Source organism: Tamandua tetradactyla, chromosome 26 (genome assembly GCF_023851605.1).
Source record: "Tamandua tetradactyla isolate mTamTet1 chromosome 26, mTamTet1.pri, whole genome shotgun sequence".
Lineage (NCBI taxonomy): Eukaryota > Metazoa > Chordata > Mammalia > Pilosa > Myrmecophagidae > Tamandua > Tamandua tetradactyla.
This window is the reverse complement of record NC_135352.1, coordinates 6,623,618-6,649,299: the sequence shown is the minus strand read 5'-3', so window position 1 is coordinate 6,649,299 and position 25,682 is coordinate 6,623,618. Positions and strand designations below refer to the sequence as shown.

At 38.4% G+C, this 25,682-nt stretch overlaps 1 long non-coding RNA gene across 6 annotated transcripts in view; it reads right to left on the bottom strand.

The window, feature by feature from the left end:
* Positions 1–3,949: 3,949 nt before the first annotated feature.
* The window catches only part of LOC143669962 (uncharacterized), an 83,418-nt gene continuing 61,685 nt past the window's right edge, over positions 3,950–25,682 (bottom strand). For 3 of the 6 annotated variants that reach the window (XR_013169162.1, XR_013169161.1, XR_013169163.1), the window contains 2 exons: positions 6,528–6,751; positions 3,950–4,196 (listed from right to left, as the gene is read on the bottom strand). This is a non-coding gene — a long non-coding RNA (uncharacterized LOC143669962). The remainder of the gene's footprint in view (positions 4,197–6,527; positions 6,752–25,682) is intronic. The other 3 variants (XR_013169164.1, XR_013169159.1, XR_013169160.1) reach the window with 2 other exon arrangements.

The following is a 25,682-nucleotide window of genomic DNA, read 5'->3' as shown; positions in this document are numbered from 1 at the left end:
TGTGGAATTCATGACTATTAGCCACACAGCAACAAATCATGAAAATTAGAGTTAGAAAAGTATTAGGACTAAGAGTCTATCCCCAGAGGCTATGTAAGACCGTTACTTATAATTCAGCATTTACTAAGCCCTAAAATGCACTAGGTGTTTTACAGATCAGAGTGCTGGACAGAGTCTCAGCTTGGGTTATTAACAATAGTGCACCATCATCTTGTGAGGTTCTCCTTTTAACAGACTCCACAAATGGGGTTTCTAATGTTTTCCAAAAACAACAATACTATGGCTTGATAGACTTTTCTCATGAGAAGTTTCTTCTGGTGAGCTATATACTCATTTGAAAGAAGCCTGATTTGTCTTGATGCCATTTAAGAACCAGAAGCAAAGTATTCCCACAGAATTTGAGTACCAGAAGTAATTTCTTTCAGAGAGTCATTCAATCCCCTTTCTTATCTCAAAGCATAAGGACAAAAGGAAACCAATCTGTGGTCAATATCATTTATACATTGCATAACAATGGAGTAGTGGAATAATGTCTCCATTCTTTTCTTCTCTTTTTCGCTTCCTGTGTTTTGTTGCTAATAAATTTGTAAATATACATATCATTTAATACATCACACACACTTGGCAGATAACTGGCACTCAATACATTTTTGCTAAGTGAAAGTATAACAAAGACCTTTTTTTCAATAACATTTGATTGTGGTATGCTTGGATCATCTTTATACAGAAAGTATTGGGAAAAATACACTACTACTTTGAATATTCTCCATGCTTTGAAAACTCACTGGTTCAAATATGCAGTTCTCCAACATGGCTTTGAGATGGGTAAATTTGCAAGTCATAGAGAGTTTAAGTTAACTAGGATTCTCTCCAGTATTTTTTATTTCCATTCATATTATTTTGATACAGTATATCACTGCCTACTGCATGAGACATTTCAGATGTAAATAAAACCAGATTACTGGGAAAGAGGAGTGTGGAAACTATCATGTTAACTGATGTTTTCTCTTTCCTTTTTGTTTTTTCTCACTGAATTGATTGAACTGAGAAGTACTGGTCTCAGTACAGATAATATTTAAATAATCATACAAGCATTATAGAAACCAAATAGTCAATTGGTGTAGTAACACTGGTTTTGGTGTCAGATCATCTACTAAATAGCTATTTGACCTTCAGGAATATGCATGCCTTTTCTTTGTTTTAGTATATTTACTCATTAAACAATATTTTTTGAATGAACTGGATGATTTTTAGGGTTTTTTCTGCTAAGGTATCCCATTGTTTTTCAAAAATTTATTCTTTCAAAAAGTGATAGACAGATTTAGATATGACATAGAGGATATGATCTGAATATTGGTATCACAATTAAATACAATTAAAACCCGGTATGGCATTATACACCCATAAGGAAGATTCAAAGAATTCCATTTCTTACTGAACATCAACACTTAATCTTTGCAACAGCCCTGCAAGGAAGGCTTTGGTCCCTCCACCTTACAGATGAAGAAAACAAGCTTAAAGATAAAGAACTTCATCACACAGTCCAGTGTAGAGCTGGAGTTAGAACTCAAGTTTGTCTAAGTGCAGTGTCTGGGCTATTTACATCAAACCAGACTGAATTTTAATAGAGAGTTTGACATTGTAGTTCCAATTCCTATTCTTTTATTCCAGGAACCACTGAAACACACCAATGATACCCAATATATTATGCCACTATTCAAATCACTTTATGTATGTGATGTCATTTAAATTTACAACAATCCCAAGGGTAAACAGAAGAGGATGAAGGAACAAGAGAGATCAAAGTCACACAGCAACTAAGCATGAGAATTAAGATTTGAATCCAGATATCTGAAGGTAAAGTCTACTATAGCATACCATTTCTATGCAAAATAGCTACGAGCTGGAAAGTAAAGTTCATTCTTAAGAAATGGAGAAAATTATTATATGTTGGGTCCCTGCATAGTGATCTGAAGGAAGAGCATTTTGAAGGATGGGTGTTATTGTTGGTCCCACTTCCAGGCACACTCAAGAATACTGTTAAGTTGTCAATGCACTTTACTCATATTCCAGCATACCCAAAAATGTTTCCAGGGACTATTGGCAGCTACTGCCCATATCTCTGGTCCACCATCTTTTTCAGCTTCAGTACTCACCTCTAGCTTATTGCCATTCCATATTTAACCACATGAAGGGTATCTAATAACCATAATGGATTTAATTGGACTATGACCTTAGGAACAGGTGTACTTAAATTTAAATTGAGAATTTAATAAGAGATATGTAAATTGGATAAACACAAAATGAACCTTTCTTTAATGTAGTTTAATGTACATAAACCGAGAAACAAGTGTCGATGTACATAAAGTAGAGGCTCTTTTGGTTTTCTTTTTGAATGCATCCTCATTGGATTTTCAATTTTTCACATACCTAGTTATTGCAAAAGATGGAATAACAGAAAATTGAATGCTTGGGAAAGACCAATTCTTACATTTGATTTTTAAGGAAAAGAGTTCTGAAAACCCTGCTGACATGCCACTCTTTGTTAAGATTTGCATTCATACTAAATATGTCTAAAGTATCATCTTCAATGGGTAAAATACACAGCTTCCTGTGACCTACAGATGCTAAATTGTTTGTTTCCTCAGAAGGGCTATGTTTCTAACTGTGATACACTGAAAAAATCCATCATAGTTTTGACAGAATGTAGAATCCCAATTTAGATTCTTTAACCCAAACAATTCAATCACAGTATCCATAGACAAAAAGTGGCATGAAAGAAAACTAGCCCTTGACTAAATTCCACAAGTATCTCCTCACAATCTTTGAACAAACAGTTCATTAAATTAATCCACTTTCCCCAGCCAGTTTGTACATATAAACATAATTTTTGAGAACACATTTAGCCTCTGAGAATATTTTCACCTTACCCAGTGAAAAGGATGTGTCAGTTACACTTAGTACCTCCTTAATATGATAAATATGAATAAGCAATCTAGATTATTTCGGGTTCTTGAATGATGAAAATTTGAAGATACTTTAACAGCATCTCAGAATTGGCTGCCTGTTTTAAATTGTATCCTTCCTAAACCCACCCCTACGTTCTCTACCTCTTCCCCAGCTTATTTTCCTCAGTAACATGTTATGACTGACTTTCTGTATTTTTTTCTTGTTTGTACTGTTGCCCATCCACACACACTCGAATGTAAATCCCATGAGGTTAAAGAGCTTTGCTTGTTTTTCCTCACCACCATATCGCCATTGCAGAGAATGGTGCCTGATACATTGTAGGTGTTCAGTGAGTATTTGTTGTGTAAGTGAAGGAATGATGCCCCTCAAATGTGGATTTGTAATTATTTTGGTATAACCGCTGATGTTCTAGAGTTATATCTAAGTAGAGTTTCTTAGCAGGGATAGAATCTACTTGATTTTTTTTTTAGTAATAATAGAAATGTTGATTGGACCGTCCAGAGTTTTTTTCAAATTTCCTGGAACTCAAGGACCTGGGAGTTGCCAGACTTTTGTCGTAGTCTTGGTTTACTGTTGTCACCAGCTGGTGACCTTGTTCAATCTCAGATTTTTCAGAACCTCAGCCCCTGTTAATATAATATTAAGAGTGTAAACTGAATGATCTTTGTGATTACTCCATGCTTTGAAATTTTATGACTCTTTAGATATTTTCTTCCAACCGTAAAATGTTTTAGCCATTACACATGCATAGAATATGTCCTGGAAGATTAAAAAAAAAAAAAGGTATAGAAAAAAGAAAACCTACTACTTACACTATAAATAAAGAAAATAAGGAATTGGGAAGGTATATTATCTAGATATTTATGTGTAAATTTATTTGCAAGCTAATGAAATGCCAAATATTTCAGTTTCCTTGTCATTACCTCCACCACCGACAGTTCTAAACTTGTGAATTATACCCAACAAAAGCTCTGTGATTCTTTATTTTAATTCTGATTACAAAGCCACTGACGTGTCTTTTCATCTTGGATGCTCCACTAACATACCATATGATTTTTCCACGCCATAACTTGGTCTGAGAACATTTTCAAAGAATCTGGAACACATTTTCCTGTTCTCAGCAATTACTTCAAGCCCTACATATCAGATGATTGTCCTCAGTTTCTGTGGTATATTGTTTTGTAGTGTGAAAACCAGGAACGAGGCAGGGGGCCTCCAGGAACGTTCTGCAAGGTAAGAACAAACTGAGACTAAGGATCCGTAGTTTTGGGAAGTGGGTTTTATTTCCTATGGCCATAGGGCTCAGCAGAGTAGCCTCTGAAAGTCTGAGCCCTGAACAAAAGGCAACCTTAGCATTTATAGACTGCATGACATGTTAAAGACAAGGTAAACAACTGGCTGATTTAAAGTAAGAATGGCCCAGAGCTGAACTGTGGAGGGGTCCCCACCCTAGGAATATCTTATCTTTCCTACGTGCATCTTCACCAGTTCCTGAAGGCTAGGGGAGGGAGTTTCTATCCCAGAAATGTGTCTCACCTTGCTTGCCTGCAAGGAGAGGGGGTTTGGGGATCTTCCACAGAGAGCACAGCTAAACCAGAAAGAGGGGGAGGTCTGCCTGCTACAGTTTAGCAAACATCAAGTACTTCTACTTTACATACTGTCAGTATGAACAGAAAATGAGCCAGATTAACATCATCACTAATACAATTCTTAATTATCTGCTTTTCCCATGGAGAAACCTATGCTTTAAGAAATAAGAATTTCATGGCATTTTCCCCACTATTTTCCTTCTTTTGAAATTGCTGATTAAATACAGTAAAGATGATTTCCCAAATAATCTGAGTTTCACCCTAAAGAACTGCAAGGTTTTCCCTGGGGTCAATGTTTCAAAGAGTTAAAGTTCAATGGTAAAGAAGTTCACCTAATTATTTAATTCTTATCTCAATCACCCACACATAAAACCTAGCATTTACTCTGTCTTTTTGTATTGTTTCATTCTTTGTTGATTAGATTTTTAGGCCTCATTTCCTCCTTCCCATAAAAATTCAATAAGAAATGCCATTATATACCTGAACTACCCCTTTTCTTTTTTCTCTTTTTCCTTTCTTACTTGAATGCATTTATTTTCATCTTATTTTCTTGTGGCTTTCCAGCTATCTGCTACCTTTCTCTATTATTTATCCTTATCCTTGTAATATTTTATTTTATTTTATTGGTCCTTTCTTTTTCTTTGGTCATTCATCTACTGTTCTCCAGCTATGCTTTCTTATTTTATTTGTATAAATTGTATTTTTACTTTGTGTCCCTTCTTTAGATTTGTCTGAACCCTTTTCCATGCCTTTCTCATTCCCACCATTTCCCGAACCAGGCACCCCCAATAATCTCAGCAACAACAAATCCAGGGGGCTTTTTGTTTTGAGACTAAAGTGGAGAACTAGAAAATAAGATGAAAGAGAGGTCAAATGCACTGAGTCTACCCCTGATCAAAGTACTTGTAGGCAAGGTGGAATAGGGCATCTGGGCTGCTGTCACTAGTCCTTTACCCAGTTCTGAAAGGGTTAAAAGTTTCACTGCCAGCACCCCAAGATGAATTGAGATATGGTCTCACCACTAGCTCTAGCTATAAAGATTGCCCACTAGTTTCCTCTCAGGCCAACAGAGAGAACTCAGAAACAATGTGATAAGTGCAAACCAAGACCTCCACAAGTGCAGGTAGTAATCAACTCTTTTAAAACCAAGTGCAAACCTGATAATCACAGGACAAAAATTAAAAAATAGTAATTACTGTGGGCTAAAGACCCTATAAAACCAACTGACCCTATCCACCTTGGTGTGTGTCTCTCTCTTAAGCACACCCATGCTAAGTATTTTAGCATGTACTCTCCCTTCAATAATCCTTGCTGTTTGCTTTTGCTTTATCTCTTGTCCTTGAATTCTTTCTCACAGCGAGACTTAGAACCTGGAGCAGAGCTCAGGACCCAGTGTTGGCAGAGCTCCAGTTACAATCGGAGGTCTTTTGCAGTCAGCACACTGCTAAGCAGCCAGGTTGCCAGATTTTGATCTTTGCATTTGTTTCCATGAAAGATTATAGGTATACTATCAATTTAGTTCATTTAAAAATTGCTGCTGACTCTTTATGTTTAATAACTAAGCAAAAGTACATCTATTCTTCTATTTCCACCATCTTTACAGAAGATAAAATGATTGTCAATTACCTGAGGAATCATTTGTCCAAATAAAAACTTGAGCAAAGTTAGGTTACAGCCCTGAGAGTTTTATTGAATCAATTCATGAATTGGGGAGATTCCAGTCACCATGAGTTAAAGAGGAATTCAGCAGATCAAAGAGAGCAATGCACTTTTATAGACAGAACAAGGGAGTATATTTGGAGGAAATCTTCATTGGTTGATACAGGCTACCTGTTCTAAAAGGATTAGTGCAGGCAGTTGCTTGGTGATGAGGAAGTTCGCTGAAATAAGACTAGGAGTTGATAACTGATGGCTGATTTAAATTCTGTTTTCTAGGTGAGCTAGAATTTACAGTAAGTAGAAACTTACTTAGATTTTGGTTTTGCAGGCCTGGGGTTAAGTAGCGATCTCCAGTTTAGCCTACTGAGTTGAATTTATCACATTGCTCCAGAATGAGGAACTTTGGATTCACGATTGTAGAGCCACAGAGAAGCCTTCCATTTGCGGAGGAAGACTAGAAGTCAGTCATTGCCTACCCTCCTTTTTTCTGTGGTTGCAGGTAGTTTTTGGGTCCAAGACTTCATTTTCCTGATCTAGGTGACAAAACAGAACATATGAGAACTTACTTTTTGGGAGGCATGTTGTGTTGTATTCAATCAGTTCTAAGTCTCCCAACAGGCAGAGAAAGACTGTTGGGCTTAGTGCACAGGAAAAGAAAAAAGAAAAAAAATTTTGTGATGAGTTTTATACTTCATAACAATATTTTCAAAAACAGATGTAAAGGAATCATCTTTGAAAAATTAGATCATCACTGGACTCCCTGATTTTTATTTTACATTTCAGCTTTATTTCTCTTTAAATTTTGAATTATAGAGGGGAGGGATGGACACACAAAAAATATGCAGTATTTTAGCTCAGTTTGTTTTATATTTAATGTGAAATTAGAAATGATAAATTCTATATTCCAAAGTTTAATTAGAACTAGTATTCTAACTAGTCTTGAGTAGATTTGGTCTTTAAAAGATACTGAGCTTTGCCATTGATAAAAGACATGAATCAGAACAGCTATTGATTCTGGGTTTACAGCACTTTTATTTCATTGGGAATTGCACGTATATTTTTTAAATGGCCTTAAATTCTTGCCTACTAATAGTCTAAGTGATTTTTATCATGGGAATTAACCTAATATGGACTGCTGAGATGAGTCTTCAAGGATAGAATGACAGCTCAATCCGTGGCTTATCCTAATTTCAGGCTACTGCTCTATTTAAATACTAGGATGAATCCTCTTCCCATTAGAGTTAATTTAAAGAATTCTAAGTTAAGAGTGAAAAGAAATCATCAGTTAGACTTTTGACCTCCTTGGTCTCAAGGTCTAGTATATGAGTCCCACTACTGGTAAACCAGCAATCTCCCAGCACCTCTAAGATTGCAGCCTTCCACTGCTCTTACCAAAGCGTAGGTTTCAACTCTTGCAGCACAATGTCTTTTCACCAACTGAAGCTCATTAAACTTGGGATAACATTGGGAAGGACTTATGGCAAGTATTAGCCTCGTTCTCTCAAGTGTTTTCCACCAGTTCTACCAAAGACTGTTAAACCTCAGCGATTTGCCCAAGGTCCCACATCTTGAAGCTAGGTCTTCTGTTTTGGCATATTGTGGTAGATTGAACAATGTACCTCTTCAAAAGACCTATTCTCAGTCTTAATTCATGTTCCTATGTTTGTAAATTTATTTATAAATAGGACCTTTAGAAGATGTTATTATTAGTTAAGGTGTGGCCAATTGAATCAGGGTGGGTCTTAATCCCTTGTACTGGTTGGCCCTTATAAAAGAAGAAACCAGAAGTTAGAAGTCAGAAAAGGCCATACAGGAAGAAGCTGATGGTCAGTGGAAACTGGAAGAGCAGACACAAGAAGGAGATTAACAGGTGACTCTCAGAGATGGCAGAGATGCAAGCCAAGGAACCCCAAGAATTGAGGTAAACCAGCTCCATAATGCTATAGATGTTGGTTAAAAAAATGGCCCTGCTGACACCTTGATTTTGAACTTCTAGTTTTCTAAACCATGACCAATAAACTCCTGTTATTATGCCAACCATTGTGTGGTGTTTGTCATAGCAGCCTGGCAAACTAAGACACACTTATTATTCTTGTACAGCTATGTTCTTTTCCAAAACAATCCCCAGATAGCATCTACTTGCTTTCCAAACAAATTTCACAGTGAATTAAAGCAGGAAACTTCAAATAGGACTTAGACCCAGGGATTATTTAACAGCAAAAAGATTAAAAAGAAGGGTTAAAGAATTTGTTCTGGAGCAATCTATTCTGATTTTAGCCACAAATTTCTGTATGTCCATGGACCTGTCACTTATCCTACAGCTTCTGCAGAGTGAGTTACTATATATGTTGTGTCATGGGAACAGGTTCAGGCAAAAGAGAAACTTTCTGTAAATGACTACTTTGTTACTTGCACAGGAAAAAGTATCTAAAAGAAAAGGGGAAGAGATCTCAGAAAGGCCAAGTGCTCCAGTCAGTGTTGGTGGATGGCAGCTCTGCATGCCCTGCTTTTGCTTGGAAAGGACACACATCTGTACTGCCACCGAGAGTCCCCACCCTTATCAGCAGGAATGACAACTGCTTGTTCTGGGTTTCTGGGTTTAAGGTCTATTCAGGCATGTTCATTAGACCTAACATCTCTCCCAGCAGCAGAATGGAGAAAGACTGAAATATCTGCACCCACTACAAAAGGAGGCAGGGGTAGTCTATGGCTGGGGCATGCCCACTAGGTGCCAGCAGCCTCAGTTCCCTCATCTACAAAGTCAGAGTGGTGGCCTGTACCGACATGGTCCATGGTCCATGAATATCCACATCACCTGGGCCCTTGTTAGAATGCAAGTCCTCAAACCCAACCCAGACCTATTGAATTAGTAACTCTGAGGGTGGATCTAACTGTCTTTGCTTTATCAAGCCTTATAGGTAATTCTAAAGCACATCAAAGTTTGTGAAGCACTGACTGACTTATACCAGGGATCAGCAAACCTCAGCCTTGAGGCCAAATACCATCTGCCACCTGTTTTTGTAAATATGAGCTTCACTGGGGGCACAGACAACACTCTTTCGTTTATGTATTGTTCATGGTTGCTTTTCACCTCATTCACAGTGTTGAATAATTGTGACAGAACCATAGAGTCTCTGAAGCCTAAAATATTTCCTAGCTGGCCCATCAGAGAAAAAGTTTGTTGACCTCTGGACTAGATTACCCAACAGTTAACATACCCCATAAAATTAGAGTATTCAGGATTTGGACCCCCTCGTTGACCCTACTGAAAATTTGCCTTTAAACAATAAACAAGATTATCGAGATGAAAATCTCAGGATTGAAGATTCAGGAAAGAGACCTTGGAGCAGCTCATGCCCCATTCAGCAAAGATACACATTTGTCTGGTATGCAGCTGGAGAGAGAAAGCCAACGCTGACACCTAACCATGATCTTTTTCCCCTTGCCCTGCTTACATCACTTGCTGAAGCCCAAAACTGAAGAGTTATTGCTGACTCCTAGCCATGCAAAGTGTGAGTCTTTTTGTCAACTTTTCTTGCTTAGCAATTTGCAGCACAATTTTTGTCTGTTGAAAGCTCCAAAGCTCGGGAAGTAAGGTAAATATAAGAATAATTTAAGAATCAGTGTTGCATTTACTAGAATTCTGGTTCGGGTTTATCTAAATATTTTCCACCCGAATGAACTTTAAATGACTGGCATGTAGTGAATGTCCCCATTTCAAGAAGAAGCACTTGAATAATGCTTTAATTAATATGCATAGTCACACAAATTGGCCCCATGAATATAAACACACTCTCCCCATGGTCTGCCTCCATTTGTACCTATTCTCTAAAGTAAACAGCACTCCACTTCACTGGAAGGATTTGTGCAATCTGTGGCAGAATATTGAACATGCAGAATGAGCTAAAAAGATGCATGTGATGGAAGACAATATTAAGCATGTAGTAACATGACTGATGGGAGTTGTCTGCAGTCAAGACCGATGAGTGGGGAGCTTCTCACTGCGTTGTTATGCAGGCCAATGTGTAAATGTAAACGTATTAACAGATGTAAGAGCAAACGATTTTAATAAGTCTTTACTCAAAGCTCCTGAAGGCTGTAACTGATTTTGGTCTTTTGTTTTTTTTTCAGAGCAATACAATACCACTTTTTAAATAACCCTTTAAGTCTAAGTTTCCTTGTTGTTCTTTGACCTCATGGATGTGTCACTTGCTGGAAAGAGGCCTGACATGGAGAAACGGCAGTGTGGCTCCTCTACTCTTCCCAGAGGAAGGAGGAGGGTTGGCCTTGGGCTCCAGTCCTCTGTGTAGGTTAATGGCTTAGGCAGAAAAGGCAAGGCACTCTTTCCAATCCTCACAAGTTTATATGGAAAGGGAAGGTTGGAGGCCACAGGAAATTTGGGGCATTTCCTTTAAATCTCTTCATTTTACATATGCATAATTTGAAATCCAGAAGAGCGATGAGCCTCAGGGTCACCCCAGCAGTTGACAGCAGAGTCAGAAATATACTCAAACCTGAAATTCTTGCCTCTACCTATTTGGTACTTGGAGATGGGCCAGGAGCTGATGATAGTGAACATATAGTGAAAATATGAGGTTGAAAAATAATTCGTAACTAAAAAATTGTTCCATATTATATTGAAAGAGTGACCTCCAAAAACTGAAGCAAGAAACAAGCACTGATATCCAAGGGACTAATTAGCATTAAGAAATCTGTCCTTTCCATCTGCTCCAAGAGCTACCTGCATCTAATTACTCACACTAGCAGGCTTTTTATCAAGTTGTAATAGTCAACTTATCTGCAAAGGCCTCCGGGCAACACAAAACAAGGGCAGGATTCCCAGGTTGGAAAATGTCTGAGAGGCTATTACAATGCCTTGCCCATCCCAGGAATCTTCCCTGTAATACTACCACAAGGTGATGACAATTCAGTCTTTGCTTGAGTACTTCCGTGATAGGAAATCATTATATGCTAAGACAGGTGTTATCCAGAGGATGATGCTGTCTATGTGAAAAATGGTCACCAGACCTACAAAGTATGGTTATAAAGCACTTTGAGATATGCACAAAGATGTCCTACAAAGCAGAGCAGTAGCCCCGTGTACTTGCAATTCACTATGTATGCTGGATAAGGTGGCATTCTTTGTACAAAGGTACTTCTGTTGCCTAAGCCAGGCTGTGAGAGGAGAATGCGGTGGCAAGGAAGGGGAAAGCATTACAGCCTCATAATTTTTCCAATTTACATAGACATAGTGTAGGCTAGTGGTGATCCTCTTGGGAAAGGTATAATGCTTCAAGACATTAAGGGAGAATTGGGGGTGGGCCGGGGGGAAGGCTATAAGAGAGAAGAGTCCTGATCTGGGTATAGTAAAGTCCAGAAGGGTTTTTTTCCCAGAGTGGTAATTAGATAAACCAGTCCTTTTGTCTTGCCCCACCAGGGAGCTTCTGTGCTACACAAAAGCCAAGATTGTTGGACCCAGTGGAGTAAAGGAGGAAAGAAACAGTACTGAGGTCTCTTGTTAGATAAGCTCAAAGATGGAGGTGAAAATGAACTAATGAAGACCTGCTATTCTGGATGATCACTTAATGTAACAGTTTACCAGACTACTCTTAGCATCTGGTTCCAACCTAACTTCCCAGGCTCATTCCCTGCTCTTTAGATCCTTCTCATACCTGAGTCTCCGCTCCCATCCACCAAACTCTGCCTGTGTTCTAAGATCACTGAATTCTCACCATTGCTGAAACATGCACTTTCCAGCTCCATCCCTTCATGCCTGGCTGCTCCCTCTGCCTAGGCTAGCCTCTTCTTTGGACTTGACCTGGCATGCTTCCACGCATCAATCCCACCTAGTTCAGATGTCTTCTTCTTCCAGAAGCCTCCCTCTAGCCTGCTCTGCATGTCCTGTCCTGAAAAGTTAACAGCTGTTTCCATAACACTTAATCTCAAGAATGGAGACTGTTTCTTTTTAACTTTGCATCCTTGGTATTGGGAATGAGTAAGTGAATATTCTGTTGTATCCACCCCTAAATCAGGATTGTCTGAAACAAAGCTATTTATTGGACTGCTTTATGTGGCTGTGATTTTCCTACTTTATCTTCCCAATTTTTGTATTCCCAAATTCCTGAAATTCTGAATTGTTGTGATCTTTAGATTTGTTTCCTTATCTAAAATTGAGCCAGTGATGCAAACACCTCATAGGTTTTGACATTTAAATAAAATGTTCGATACTTGGCAATGTGTCTCATATGTTAACAGGAGTTCAACTATTATTGGTTTATATTCTATGCCTGTGTGCACAGGTTTCGGTTTCAGGCTGAAGGGGGATTTACTAGATAAAAAAAAAAAAGCACTAAGCTTTTGAAACAAAATAAGAAAACCACGAGTACGAAACTAAAAGAGAAATATATGTGAAATCAAAGATAAACGTGGGTTTTGCTTCATGACCCACACATATCACAGTGGATGCTTTTTTGTTTCTTTGATATAATTTTTAGAACTCATTTGCTGTTCTCGGATTCCCAGAATTTCAAGACTGGCTGTCAGACTCCACACTCCTAACTCTAACTAAAACTCTGGGCCCACACGGTGGAGGGAAATAGCTGGTCAGCTCTTGAATCCTTCCTCTGGCTTCTTGCAACCTTGATATCTGCACTTTGGAGGAAGCTTGCCTGAAGCATAATCTAAATACGTCATATGCTTTTACAATCCATTTTCATTGCTCTGCATTTAATTGGCATTGGGATGCGACTAATGCCCTCTTCCACATAAAATTCACTTTATAATAAATTCAGGTCATGGGTCATGACTTAAGGTTTTCCTTCATGAGACTAACTCAGTTCCATTTTTCATGGGCCCATTTGTATCAGGTTATTAACTTCTCCCTAGTTTAATTTAAAAAATCACTCTAATGTATATCAAAATGGTGCTTTGGCTATGTCTCCTTGTAAATGAAAACTGGTATCATGGCCACATCCATGGAACTTGCAAAACAAGTTCAATTTTATCCAGTTCTGTCACAGTTTTTGGCTAGACTGAAAGCTATTGATGAATAATGGTAATCACTTGCCTAAAGAATCCCTCCCCATGTTCTGAATTTTAAATCACAGGCTTCAGGTTTACTAGCAGGATCTGTTAGGGACTGTGGAGAGAAGGAAGGAGGTAGCACAGCAGAACTTTCCCCAGGGAGAATGCTGGGGAGACCGATGAAATTACAGATAGTCTTTAACCAAATACCAATCCCACCTGTCAGAAACCACACAGAAATCCAAAAGGGTCCAGGAGAGAGAGCGATGCATCTTCAATGGACTCCCAGTCGCTGGTCTGTCATTAATAAATTAGACATGTCACTTTCTCCAAGCAGATTTATTGAGGACATTCACTGTTGTTCACAAAATCTGTGCTTGCCATGTAAGAAAGAAGGTGGAATCAGGGATTGGTTGTGCCCAGGGAAGCTTTCCCTTTCTTTCATTGCTTCTTTCTTTCTTCTTCTTTTTTTTGGCTTCTTGGTAGCCTAAGTCCACTTTTCTGTGGTCATTTCTCTTAAGTCTGGGAAATACCAGAAGATAAGAAAATCTTTCATATATTCTACTTTGCAACAGACTACCCACTGTTTACTCCATGCATGGGTTCAGTTTTAGGAAATTCCAGGGAATTAAACTCTAAGAAGTGTGTGTGTGTGTGCATGAGTATATGTGGGTAAAGGGAAGTATTGTTTAACAGGACACAGTCTTTCCAGGCTTGCCCTGGAAAGGTAATATTTTAAGCACGTTATACTCTAAACAGAGTCCGAACTTCTCTGGACCTTGTTTCCACTTGATTCATTGCTTTCTAAAGCGAGGAGCAGGAAACTAAAGTATCAATTGGAGCCTATTGCTTACTGATGAATTGAAAACTTCTCTTTAATGTAGCTCCAATAATTAAAGATTTTTGCCTAATACATAGATACAATGCCATTTTGGTAAGTATAGTTTATTTTCCTAAGTTTTTTTGTTCAAAAGTTACTCAGAAAGAGAAACAATCGTAAAAATAGGTTGTCTTTCCATCCCAATTTATACCCATTTACTTCTCTAACCATTCAAAGACTCAACAAATAAGAGAACTGTTGTGATAATACATGGAAACCAATCCATATGAATTTGTTAAGCTCCAGCAATTATTAGTGACCCAAGCTCCAAAATACAAAGGAAAATTTGCAATATTCATGTTTCGAGTTGAAACTGGCTGAAAATTAAATTCAATCCTGGCAGTGATTACTAAACTTAAAAAGATTAAAATGTTGCATTGCATTATAAGACATAATGGGTTTCAAAGAAAAGACAATGAAGGTGGGTATATTGAAATTGGGCTATTTATAGGCACAGCCTTTCTGAGTTTGTCAATAGCTCTGCATTTGCCTTTGAAATAAAGCAGTCCTGGCAGGACTCACAGGCCCAGCTATCCACAAAGGAGTTAATAAAATTCAAAATTAAGGATTTAGGAGGGAAATTTATTTCATGTTTTTGCCGTTATGGGCTATTCATTAACTATTTTGATTCCTAGTGAAAAGGAAAACAAACAAACCCAAGATCAATGGCAAGGAGAACATGGAACAAAGGAATACGGTTCACTGTGCTCATTTTCTTGTAGTCTCTTTTGCTTTCAAGCCCTGGGATTGCATAAACCTCATGGCCAGAAAAACAAGAATAAGGGAAAAACAAAACAATAAAATCCCAGTAAGCAACATCAAGAAGGATTTCAGAAACAGCTCTGGTTTATTCTCCCCCTATCTTTAGACCAAGCCAACTCCTGCTTCAACACCAGCTGCCAAAAAGCTGTGTGCTCCAATTTTACAGGCTAACACCTTCCTTGCTTTGATTCTCAGGGCTTTGAAGTATTTTACTGCACACACATGCATCAAGTTGAATTTCTACCGGGCAAACTTCAGTTGATTCTTCTCATTTTTTTTCCTCTCTTTTCCTTGCCCTCTTGCCTCCTTCTCATACACTTTTCTTTAGCTTATGCTTCCTCTCCATCCATCCCCTCTCCGCTTTTTCTCTTTTAAAGCTGGCATCCCTAACTAGCTATTCTGTATCAAGAGATAGCTAAGTTCTATTAAGCATTTCCCATTGAGAACCTGGACTCTGTGTGAGCAGGTTGGAAAGTAGGGTGACTGCATTTTTTATAAGGCCCGAACGTAATGTACTATCAACCAGGGATCGAGAAATTCAGTAGCATTTGGACTGAGCTACCCAAGGAGCCTATTTTTCAGACATATTGGATTTTGTGAAGTCTGCATTGTAGTTTTTTCCTATAGGTACGCTACTTATTTATTCCTTTAATTTCCAGGTCTTTGCGAATTTAAGAGGGCCTGAGTCCTAGGAGCTAATTTTCTGAAGCCTTTTTAAGTTCAGCTTAAAAATCAAGATGCAAAAAATCTAAATGGATGACAACCTCCAAATCTCAGTAGTTTAAACAGAAATATGTATTTCTTGCTCAGGGACCCGTGGATTAACTGTGGCTCTGCCAGACTCTGCTGAGCTTGGCTACGTCGCTTTAGGTTGCAGTTTGGGTTTGGATTTGCTCCACAGGTCCTCATTCTGGGAACCAGGCTCAAAGAGTAGCCACTTCCTCCTCACAGAGGCCAAAAAAGCTCAAGAGGGTGAGCAGAAACTGAACTCCTCTTAAAGTCTTTGCTTGGAGCTGATACAATGTCAGTGCTCCCAAAGTTTCCTTATTTCCGAGCTCCATAACCAAGCCCAGAGACAATGGGGCATAGAAGGGGATTCAAACCTCAGGGAATCCAAGCTTCAAGAAAGAATATATAACTATCAACAAATGAAACAAGCTACAATGAAGTACTTTGGGACAGAATTAAATATGTTACTAAGGTCTTAACATTGCTGAGTATACTCAACTCCAATCTCCCAGCCTACCCACACATGCCCTCCCATTTTACTGTAGCAAGCAACATCTTCTCTGATGAAGAGATCAACATCATTCAGTATCAAACAGAGCAAATTTCTCTGTCTCCTAGGGAACATTTCATGTGACTTGAAGTGGTGAGAGAAGAATCATGGCTATATGTCCTGCAACTCTAGCCAGGACTTATGTTCTCAAAGGAAACTGCCCCATCTTTCATATTCCCTGCAGTGATTTATAAAAAGTCTAGCACACAGAGAGGATCCTCTGCATTTTGCTCATTGACATGCTATAGTTTGGGGTAGCAAAATTTTACTTTCTCATGTGAATAATTATAAAGACCTGAAGGTGTGTACTTCAACCTTGTTGAAAAGAGTCCCTCAACAATCTCATACATCTCAACTCTACACACATTTCTGTCTTTCGGCTCACACAAGTAACAGAGACCAAAAAAAAAAAAAGCAAAAGGAATACAAAACAACACAGACAAGTCCAGCGTGGTGCTGGGTGCTTTCTTTATATTTTCATCATAGCTCTGTAAGGGGAATCACCTCCACTCTCAGTTGTCCAGATGTGAAAAACTAAGACATAGAGACATAAGTGATTTGCTCGAGACAACCAGCATGGAATAGAGATAACATTTGAACTCAGATCTGGACATCAAAACTTTTTCTCTCTACTCAACATTTTTCTCACAGCAAAGCTCCCAGGTTAAGCTTTTTCTCTAGGAAAGGCTGACTAAGCAATGCTCTCAAGCATATTATGAAATGTGGTCCTATATTTTAAGATGAAAGGGATAATAAAGTAAGTTTAAGTAACTCTGTGAGATACCTCTAGAATAAGTTATTCCTCATGACTAGTATTTACTTACTTATATTTCAGATCCCTCTAGGCACCTTACACTCAACAAGTCTACAACGGCTGCTTCTAAAGCTTAGCAAAAGATCTGAGCAGACACTTTACCAAAGAAGATAAACAGCAAATAAGTACATGAAAATACATCCAATATTGTTAAGTATTGCATTAGAGAAGTTCAAATTACAACCATAATGAGTTATCAAAACTCACCTATTAGAATAACCAAATAAAAGAGATGGACAACAACAACTATTGACAGTGATATAGAGTAACTGAAACTCTTGTACGCTGCTGATGGGAAATTAAAACACATACAACCTTTTTTTTTCGGTGCATGGTCCGAGAATTGAACCGAGGTCTCCTGCACGGAAGGTGGACATTCTAACCACCGAACTACCCATGCACCCTATGCAAACATTTTTAAAATGGTAAGCATATACCTACTCTATGACCCAACCATTCGATGCTTAGGTATTTACTCAAAAGAAATAAAAACATAAGTCTACAAAAAGATTTGTACAAAAATGGTCATAAGAGCTTTATTTGTAATAACCCAGAACTAGATACAGTCCAAATATCCATCAACAGATGAATGCATACACAAAGTGTGTCACGTCCATTTAGTGAATAAAAATGGTGATAAAAACGAATGAACTGTGGATACAGGAAGCAATGTGGTTGAATCGCGAATAATTATGTTGAGTGATATAAGCCAGACCCCTTCCTCCATAAAAATACATGCTATATGATACAATCTATATGAAACTTCAATGATTGCCCAGGACAAGGAAGGAAGGCAGTAGAGGCAGGAAGGAGGAATTACAAAGGGGCATGAGGAAGATTTCGGGAGTGAAAAATGCTATCTTTATAATGGTGAGGGCCTCATGGTTGTACACATATGCAAAAATTATGAAATTATATTTAACATTAATTATTAAGTATCAATTATTACACTCTTTGAACTTACAACTATTATCCCTACTGTTATGTGCAGTCACTGCTGGCATTAGATATAATCTGTGAAGATCTACTTTATGTTTTCTGAAGCAACTGCTTTCTTATGTTACTGCTCAACAATAACAGAGTTGACAAAATTTAGTTCAGATTAAACTAAATCTAACCAAAAGACATCTTCTTATGACTACATTTCAAAATACAAGCAGTGTATTGCAAAAATAGCTTCCGTTTTGTGTGAAGTCAAAGTATTTCTTCTAAGTAAGGCTTTTGCTAACCTTTAATGAGGCAAATAATTTAGCATTACTGAGCTCAAGAGTTTCAGGCCTCCCCTAACTCCTTCCCTTTTCATCCACCCTGAATGGTGGCTGTGCCTCAAAGCTTCCTGGATATTCTGCTGCTTCTTGGGGAACCAAAAGCGAAGCTAGTGCAGATCAAATGTTAATCAGAATCCACCATCTCTGGAGGTTATGCAATTTCCCAGGTATTAAAAAAGTATTTTCTCTTTGCTCCTTTACTCACAGACTACTGGATAATTTCATTTCATTGCCAGGTATTTTGTCTAAGGATGCACAGCTTTCTGTTGGGACTCTAAAAGACCTCATCAGAAGTGGCCTTGGAAACATAACAATTCAGTAGTTTCTCTTTAAGTTGGAGCCTCAAGAAAGAACTTGTCCTAAGCACTAGGCACAGACCAAAGTAATCAGCAAAGTAATTCAGCAAAGTAGCTATAGTCTGAGCCACAGTGGGAAATTATATAGGGACTGTATATCCAGTTTAGGTCTATACTGAATGGTGATCAGAAAAATGAGGGAGAAACTTACACTCTACAAGGATTAGTGTTTTAGCTTGCCAATGCTGCTGGAACGCAATATACTTAGAAATGGGTTGACTTTTATAAAGGGGTTTTATTAAGTTACAAGTTTACATTTCCAAGGCCATAAAAATATACAAACTAAGGTATCCAGATAAAAATACCTTGACTCTGAAGAAAGACTGATGTCCATCACATGGCAAGACACGTGGTTTGCATATGGGCTCCTTGTTCCCTATTCCATTGCTTGCAGCTCCTGATTCCAGTGGCTTCCTCTCTAAGCATCTGTGGGCCTTCACTAGGCTTCTCCAGGGCAAAACTCTCAGTTCTGGCTTGCCTAGCATCTTATGCAAAGACATATGGTGACATCTACTGGACTCTGCCTCTCTAAACAGTCATGTCTTAAGTGTCTGCTCTCTCTTTCAGCCCTGTAAGCATCTCCAAATATCTGTATCTCTGTTAGCTCTGAAGTAATGGTTTTTTTCCAATATGTCTCCCTTTTTAAAGGACTTTGGTAAATTAGTCAAGACACACCTTGAATGGGTGGATTCACATATCCTTCTAATCAAAAGGTTCCACCCTAAGCAATAGGACCAGCCCTACAAGACTGGATCAGGATTGAAAGAAAATGGTTTTTCCAGGGTACATAACAGTTTCAAACTTGCACAATTAGGCTTGGAAAAAAAGGAATGCTATCAACTGTTTCATCATTTCTGAGCTTTTTAAAAATACTATCCTGATAACATTGCTTTTCATTATTTAATGGTGGGTTCTTTCTTTCCACTTTGCCATGGCTTCCTTATACAATGTTTCCATTTTACTGACTACTAGTAGGGCAAAGAAAGAAAAAAAGACATATTATCTTTATCTTTAGCATCAATAAAAAAGTATAGGTTGGATTCAGGTCAAATATAATCCTTTTGAAAAGAGAAAGCATTACATTTATGACAGAAACTTCAGAAATGTTACTGGATGAGAGAAAATGAACATTGTTAGGAGTTGTCTGTAGGGAACAGAGTTAACCTGTCCTAAGGAACTTCACTAAAAGAGAAATGTGCAATGAAGGATAAAATAAAAGGTGGTACCTTTATTCAATATCATGTGGTCAATAACAAAAATCATCTTTTCAAATGAAATTCTCCCAATAATACTATGTAAAAATATGGGAAGAGGGGATGCAAACAATGTGTGGAAGTGAGAAAATATTAAAAGAAGGTCAATGCATTTTCTAGAAAAAAACAGTTTTAAGTTCTTGGCATTAGAAAGATTGAGCCTGAGGAAATGGGTAAAGATGGCACTGTGCTGCATGAGACCAAGGGAGGGGGAGGCTACAACACAGGTCAGGAAAAGAGCAGGTGAGAGGAGCAAAGACGACGGGAGAGCAAACTAACAAGTGAGCAAGGAGATAAAGAGAAGCACTTGCATACTGAATGATGGCATCTTCTTGTGTCCCACCCTCACCTTCTACCCCAATCTTCAATGAAAGATCACATGTTTTTCATATTAGGAAATTTTTTGTAAAGATCAGGTATTTAACTGGTTTCTGCATTCAAGTAGTCACCAAATTTTAAAAGACTAGAGGCAAAAATGTTAGAGCTCAGAAGCTTCTTTCTAGATAATCAGAGATTTTGTTGTTCATTTTTAACTTTCTTAATCTTTATCTACCTGTGTCTTTATTTTGAACCTCATTTTTTAAATGACAGTTTAGATGGGTATAGAATTCCAACTTGTTTATGTTGACTTAAAACTCTAAAGATATTATTTCATTGATTTCTGGTGTTTATTGTTACTGATGAGAAATCATCTGACCTTCTATTTTTGTTCTCTGTTAGAAATCTGTCACTTTTGGTAACATTTTTAAAGGAATTTCTACATTTTTAAAATGTTGGAAATATCATACATACAGAAAAGTGTGTAAAGCATTTATATGCTGTTTAAGTAACATTTATGCAGCTAACACAATTTAATTTATGTCTGGGTCAAGACAGAAAATCACCAACAGCTTAGAAAGTCACTGTGTGCCCTTTTCCAATCACAATGTTTTTTCTTTCTTCTAAAGTTACCACTATCTTGACACTTATGATAATTAAGCCCTGGGTTTTTCATTAGACGTCTTCATAAAACCTTATGAAGGTTATTATTTAGATAATATAGTATACTGTTACCCTTATGAGAAATATGCTTAAATATATAATTGAATGTCAACAGCAGACCAAGATCCACTCCTTCCATCTCCATTACTGAAAGAGCTCATTTCTGACCGAAATTTATCTGATACCTTTAAAAAGGTTTCCTTGTTGGTTTTTTATTGAATTGTGCCTAAATATTGATTATTTTTATTTATTCTTCTCAGTATGCAAATGCAATATCAATTGAGATTCAAATCATATTTTACTTCAGGAAAATTCATAGTCATATGTCTTCAAATATGATTTCTCATATTATTAAACTCATTTTATATCTTTTAGTCCTCCAAATCTGTTTCATGTCTCCTAATTACTTTCTCATTTAATTTTGAAAGTCTCATCTTTCTATGCTCTTCTATATAATTTCCTCAATATTACCTTCCAATTTAATGGTTTTATGAGTGTGTTTGGTCTAGAGTTTACTATGTCTTTTAAAATATTTATTTTGGTGATTAAAATTTTTATTTAGAATATTTCTAGTTGAAACTTTTTTTGTTTTTATCTGTTCTTTTTTTGTTTCTGCACTTTTCTTTCCTATTAATAATTGCTGTGCATTTTATCCTCTTGATGACCCAAATATTTTATAGATATTTTTCCAGAATGTTTTATTAATTTAATATCATCTAGAAAGTATTTATGTCTTGATTATTGAAATTTTGTCTGTCATTCCTAGCATAAGTTTTCTGTGTGCATTTTGGAATTTTGGTTTGTAGATGCACAGGAGGGAGAGAAATTTCTCCTTTTCCCTTTACTTTTGTCTGGTCATCCTACCAATCCCTCCCCAGTGTCGTCCAGTTCCAAGCCCAGAGCTTACCCTAGGACAGCACAGATCTACTTACTCAGCCAGTGAGTGGTTTGCCTCAGACCTGCTCTGGAGTCTGTACCTGGTTCCTCCCACTTCCTTACCTAGAGTTGCAGCTTCATGTAAACCACAGATTCTGATAACTCACAAAGTGAAACTTCTTTAGATTGCTTTTACAACTGAGTTGGGTAAAGGGGATAGCTCTATCCCTATTCCCACTATCCCACTCCCCACCGCACATGTACCTTACCACCGCATCTGCTTTTCATCAGTAATTCTGACTCTGTCCCACATGGGGCACCTTTATCTCACAGAAGCTGAAATCCTGGGTGCATCCTTTCTTTCCAGTGGGCCTATACCCTTAGGCCTCATTACTGATTTGGATTTCATTCCATTTCTGACCTACGGAGATATTTATTATGCTTTTAGCCATGGTTCTCCAAGTTTCCCTATTTTTTTTTAATGTATCACTTCTACATGTTTGGTTCCTTAGAGCGGGCTTCTTTCTGAAAGAGGCATATTGCTTTTATTAAAAATTAAAATTATAATAAAACGATTTTTGTTTTCAGCAGAGGTAAATGCTAGTGAAAATCAATTTTAAGATAATGTACGGATAGAAAGGTGCCCTCAAGACCTGGAAAATAACTGCAAGCTGGATGTTTCCACAATTATCACTGACTCTACCCTCCTCATTTTAAAGCTGTAGAAACGAGACCCAGAGCTTCTCCAATACCTGAATCCCAAGCATGTGGGGAAGAGGGCCAGAGTGAGTGTGTTGGTTTGAAATGATGTATGTACCCTAGAAAACCCATGTTTTAATCCTAATCCCATTTTGTTAAGGCAGCCGTTTCTTCTAATCCTTATTCAGCATTGCATGTTTGAAACTGTAATTAGATCATCTCCCTGGAGATGTGATGTAATCAAGAGTGGTTGTTAAACTGGATTAGGTGACGACATATCTCCACCCATTCAGGTGAGTTTTGATTAGGTTCTGAAGTCCTATAAAAGAGGAAACATTTCAGAGAAAGAGATTCAGAAAGCAGAGCAGAACGACATAGCTACAAGAAGCAGAGTCTACCAGCCTTTGGAGATGAAGGAAAATGCTTTCCGAGGAGTTTTATGAAACAGGAAGCCAGGAGAAGAAGCTAGCAGATGACGCCATATTTGCCATGTGCCCTTCCAGATGAGAGGGAAACCCTGGCTGTGTTCACCATGTGTCCTTATACTTGAGAGAGAAACCCTGAACTTCATTGGCCTTCTTGAACCAAGGTATCTTTCCCTGGATGCCTTTGATTGAACATTTCTATAGACTTGTTTTAATTGGTACATTTTCTTGGCCTTAGAAAGGTAAACTAGCAACTTATTAAATTCCCTTTTTCAAAAGCCATTCCATTTCTGGTATATTGCATTCTGGCATCTAGCAAACTAGAACAGATTTTGGTGCCAGAGAGTGGGGTGCTGCTACCATTTGCAAATAGCAAACATGTTGGAACAGCTTTATAAATATATAAGGGGAAGATTCTGGAAGAGCTGTGAGGAACTTGATAGAGAAGGTGTAGAATGTTTTGAAGAGACTATCGATAAAGACACTTCTGATGAAGCCTTGGACAGTAATGAGGCACGTGTTATTATAGATTGGAAGAAAGACGAGATTTTTGTTTTAAAATGGCAGATAATTTGGCAAAATTGACAAGTGGCTTTGGCTGAAAGCCTGATTTTAAAAACCATGAACTTGGATATTTAGCAGAAGAGATGGCCAAATTAAATGTGCAAAGCACAGCCTGGTTTCTCCTCGCAGTTTATAGTGAAATGCGACAGGAAAGAGATGAGCTGAGAACTAAACTCTTGGGTACAAAGAAACCAGAAGTTGATGTTCTAGAGAATTCTGGGCTTCCTCAAAGGGAGACCCCAGAGAACAGTGCCCCATATGAGGATTTGGCCAAATGTGAAACCAGTCAGCCATTTCAGAGAAACCCAGAATTGGACATGGGTTCATCCAGGAAGGATTTGTGGAAACTCCTTATGTCTGATGGGCATGATCCAAAGCTACTGCTTAGAAAGCCAATGAGAGTGCTGTGGCACCTGTATAAACAGAGCTGTTGCCAGCCTGGAGTGGGGGGTTTAGAGAAGGAACACATTGCAGGAAAAATAACTTCGGAGGCAAAACCATGGAGGCTTGGATCTGAAGTCAAGAAGCCTCAGGCCAGGAGAGCAGACCCACCCAATCCTGTGGAGAGGGTGAGTTTACCCCCAAAGGCAGAGGATGGGCCTCACCTCGTTGCAGTGGAGTCATGCTGCCTCAGGCCTTGGAGAGGCTGAAGCACATTCCTTGGGGTTTGGGGAGAGCCTGGCTATCACCACATGGAGGGGTTGAGTGTGTGCCCTGGAGATGGCAGAGAGCCTGGGTGCAGCCTTGATGCTTGGAGAGGGTGGAGCCAAGAAAAGGGTGGTCTCCCCAATATCCCCCAAGACTGCATTTGAAGAGAGACAGGCCTCTGTGTAGGCCCTTGGAAAGGGTAAGACTGTACTTTCGGAAGCCCCAAAGATAAATGACTCAGAATTTGAAATCTAATGGACTTTGCCCTGCAGGTTTTCAAAACCGTATGGGAGTGATGACCCCTGTGTTCCTTCCTCCCTATGGAAATTGGTATATGTATCCTATGAATGTTTCTCCTTTGTATGTTGGCAGCAAATAACTTGTTTTCAGTTTTTATAGATCCAGAGCCAGAGGAAAATTTTGCCTTAGAACAGACCATGCCTGTAACTAACTTTGCTAGGAGTTTGTACTGTTACTAACTTTGTATTTCATTTGTATTGCTACTGAAATGGTTTAAGTATTTCTGGTATTGTGATGAAATTAATGTATTTTGTACATGGGAACAACATGCCTTTTTTAGGGTCCAGAGGATGGAATGTGCTGGTTTGAAATGATGTATGTATCCTAGAAAAGCCATGTTTTAACCCTAATCCCTATTTGTAAAGGCAGCCATTTTTTCTAATCCCTACTCACTATTGTGTTTGAAGCTATAATTAGATCATCTCCCCAGAGATGTGATCTAATCAAGAGTGGCTGTTAAACTGGATTATGTGGAGGCATGTCTCCACCCACTGGGTGGGTCTTGATTAGTTTACTGGAATCCTATAATGAAGAACATTTTGGAGAGAGATTCAGAGAATGACACAGCCACAAGAAGCAGAGTCCACCAGCCAGAGACCTTTGGAGATGGAGAAGGAAAATGCCTCCTGGGGAGCTTCATGAAACAGGAAGCCAGGAGAAGAAGCTAGCAGATGACACCGTGTTCACCACATGCCCTTCCAGATGAGAGGGATACCCTGACCGTGTTCACCATGTGCCCTTCCACTTGAGAGAGAAACCCTGAACTTCATTGGCCTTCTTGAACTAAGGTATCTTTCCTTGGATGCCTTTGAATACACGTTTCTATAGACTTGTTTCAATTTGTACATTTTCTCAGCCTTAGAACTGTAAACTAGCAACTTATTAAATTCCAGTTTTAAAAGCCATTCCATTTCTGGTATATTGCATTCTGGCAGCTAGCAAACTAGAACAGTGAGATTTCATTTTCTTACTAAGTGAAGCCTGTAATCAGTCTTCTTTAGGATGAACTGTTTTTTTCCCTCCTCAGGAATGCTACCCAGGGCCTGAGAGAACACGCCTGCATTATGGAAGGCAGAGAAACCAGGCTGTTTCTAACTGGCACCACACCAACTGCAAGGCTGGAGCAGAGAAGTCAATCAATACATGTGTAAGAGCATCTTGTCCTGGCTAGAGCACTATCACAGACAAACATCAATTCTGGTTTCTGCTCCTTGTAACTGTGGAAGTTTACTGGGTCCCTTGCCTTGAATTCTTATTGGCAACAGCCTTTCCCCTCACTGTAAAGTGCCCATATTCTGTGTATGGACAAAGCTATTCACATCTACAAATTAATTCC